The following is a 3156-nucleotide window of genomic DNA, read 5'->3' as shown; positions in this document are numbered from 1 at the left end:
TTTTTTTTTTTTTGGTTTTTCGAGACAGGGTTTCTCTGTGGTTTTGGAGCCTGTCCTGGAACTAGCTCTTGTAGACCAGGCTGGTCTCAAATTCACAGAGATCCACCTGACTCTGCCTCCCAAGTGCTGGGATTAAAGGCGTGTGCCACCACCGCCCGGCCTTATTTATATTTTTTAAGGGATTTATTTGGTTCCTCTTTAAGTACCTCTGTCATATACACAAGAGATGTTTTAAGGTCTTTTTTAGTATTACTTTTAAAATTAATTTACTAAGTTATTTTACATATCGACCACATTTCCCCCTACCTCTTCTTCCCTTCCTTCTACCCACCAAACTCTGCCCCACCCCAATCCATTCTTTTGTTTCTGTACAGAAAGGGGCCAGCCTTCCCTGGGTAACAGCAAAACATGGCATATCAAGTTGAGGTAGGACTAAGCACCTCCCCTTGTTTTAAGACTGGGCAAAGCAATTCAGCATCTTCTCTACAAATAATGCTGGCATAACTGGATGTTGTCATGCGGAAGAATACCAATAGATTCCTATTTATTGCCCTGCACAAAACTCAAGTCCAATCCAAAGAACTCTACAAAATTCCAGATACACTGACGCTGACAGAAGAGAAAGTAGGAACTAACTTGAACGCATTGGCACAGGAGACAACTTCCTGAATAGAACACCAGTAGCACAGATACTAAGGTCTAATATTTGTGTGCCGATCATGTTGGAATATTCACGATCTGTTGTGGTAATATCCTTGGGATCATGTAGAGGCCTTGGCCATTATCAACTGTGGATTTTGTGCTGGTGTCTAGGCCTCTGGGCTTGGGAAGATTGGAATTTGAGGTGCTGATATCTGATCTTGTCTTTGTATGGTGGGTGTTTTGTTCCTTGGTTTCTGTTTTCTCTCTAGATCTTAGAGCAGTGTGGTAGCTGTATGTTTCCTATCAGGAAATCTTTTGGGTACCTGAAAGGTGGGGGATCCCCAGGTAAAATGTGTTTCTGGGTATTGGGATCTGAGATTTAGGAATGGGAATGGGCTGGGGCTTCACAAAAGGAAGGAAAGCAGGGTGTTCCACCAGGATCTGCTTAGTTAGGCTCCTGACAATGGGGGCAGAGAGTGAGGAGAGGCCACAGCAAAAGGTCTGCTGCAGAGCTGGGAATGGGACGGGGTGATCAGAGTCGGAGGAGTGGAGAGAGAGGTGAGGATCTGGAGTGGCCTGTGTGTTCACAAGGATGCCTGCTGCAGTTGGGGCAGAGCGGTCACAAAGCAACCACTGGGGGAAGGGAGATAAGAGGCGAAGATCTGTGGGATCCTCCAGGGATGCAGAGGGAAAGGCTGCTGCAGGTGAGCTCTGTTGCAGAGCTGGGCATGAGCCTAGGGCATTGGACGTGGAGGGAGAGGTGAGGACTGCAATTAGCCTTCCTGTTTCCCTGGCAGGTGATCTGTTCAGAGCTGGGAGGACAGGTGAAGATCTGCTCCTTGCCTCCCTGACTCCCTGGCTGGACTTGTAATAGCTATTCAAACTAGGAGAACCCTGAGCTCCTTCTTTCGGGCACCATTTCGTCATTATCTGATTTTTATATCAGTTTCTTCTTAAAGCCTGTTTATAGTGGAGAGCTCCTCTCTTGCCCATCCACCACCCACCTGCATTCCTCCTAATGCCAAGTTCCAGCTTCAGACCGAGTCCATGGGCCTCCAGTGGCCCACCTATTACATTCTCTTAGCTACTTCCTTGTCAACTTGTTGCTCGTAAGCACATAAAGTTACTCGCTGTGCTTTTCTGCTGCCTTTTCCTCGGAGAGTGGACTTCCTGGCATGTAGCACACTAAGGCAGCTGTCCCTCTCTGTCCTGTCAACTCCTAGATAATCGAGAGCCTCCTGCTGCAGTTTGCCACCACTTACGTTTCACCTCCACAGCGTCTGAGTCTGGCATGAAATGTGCAGTGTTGCACACAGCCCACTGGTTAGGGAACACGTGCTTTGCTTTATCATTCGCTGCTTCCCATTCCAACCTCGGCTCACATATAGCCTTATTTCCCATAGCATGGACTGCTTAGTCTCAATGGGACTGGGGTCAGCATCCTACCTACTCACCCTGCCTCTGGATCCACCACATGCAGCTTCAATGATTTAAATTAAAGCCACCTTATCCGAAAACATAATGCTTGAAAAGGGACATAATTTGTATTGACTGTGGTGTAGCAGTGGCTTCAAAGAGGGCACGTGTGGGAAGGGCAGGAATTTCAGGGCCATTCATTTGTACAGAAGATTAAAAAAATTGCTTTAATAATGGAAACAATGGTCCAATACAACATAATTGGAAGAAGCAAACTGATGGGGATAATGGTTGAGCAATGAATTCCTCTTTTTTTGGTAGAAAACAACATGAACAGACATTTGCAGTTTATCCAGGAAAGGAGGGGTTTATATCGCCACCATTAGAGACAATAGTCTGAGAGATTATAGTGCAACTTGCATGTACTTAATTTACTCTGCCACACGAGCAAACTGTATTCGAACCTTTGTCTGCCCAACACAGTTCTTCGGCTCCTACTAATGAGTATCATCTTTGTACAAATTTGCGAATTGTGAACTCCATTTCATCCCTTTCTTTATCCATCAGAATGAGAGTGGAGAACAGATCAGACATAGACAGAGTCAGAATTGGGGCATATGAGCTCCCTGCTCCCGTGGACCTCTCAGCCCTGCTCATTGTGCTCTTATGGCCAAGGGCTGGATAGCCTCTCCTTTGCAGTCTCACATGCACGGAGTCTTGGGATGGGTGGCAAAGCAAAGTCCAGGTCATTACGTGTCCTGTCTGTCCAGTTCCAGACATATGGATTTGAGTTCCCTGAGGACTTTTAGGAAGACCTATTTAATATTGAATATGTCCTATTCTAATGTCCTTGTCCGTGTCCACAGGCTCCATACCAAATTGCAGGGAGAAGTGGCAAATGATTCAGAGGATAGTGATTGAGAACGTGCCAGGTAGATGTTTGACACTGTGAGGAGGTCTCAGGACCTGGTCTCAGGTCTCAGGAATGATTGGGGGATCCTTTAGAGGCTCCTCTTTCCTGGAGCAGTCACTGGCCCCTAGCCTGGGCACGTGATCTTTTGGAGGATAGGATCTGGGAATCCAGGCAGACATGGTCTC

At 46.7% G+C, this 3156-nt stretch overlaps 1 protein-coding gene across 1 annotated transcript in view; it reads left to right on the top strand.

The window, feature by feature from the left end:
• LOC102000838 (rho GTPase-activating protein 20-like) overlaps window positions 1–3156 on the top strand; it is a 19257-nt gene that overhangs the window by 15061 nt on the left and 1040 nt on the right.

This window comes from Microtus ochrogaster, chromosome 1 (assembly GCF_000317375.1).
Source record: "Microtus ochrogaster isolate Prairie Vole_2 chromosome 1, MicOch1.0, whole genome shotgun sequence".
Lineage (NCBI taxonomy): Eukaryota > Metazoa > Chordata > Mammalia > Rodentia > Cricetidae > Microtus > Microtus ochrogaster.
The sequence above is the reverse complement of the archived record's forward strand: the minus strand, read 5'-3'. Positions and strand labels throughout refer to the sequence as shown.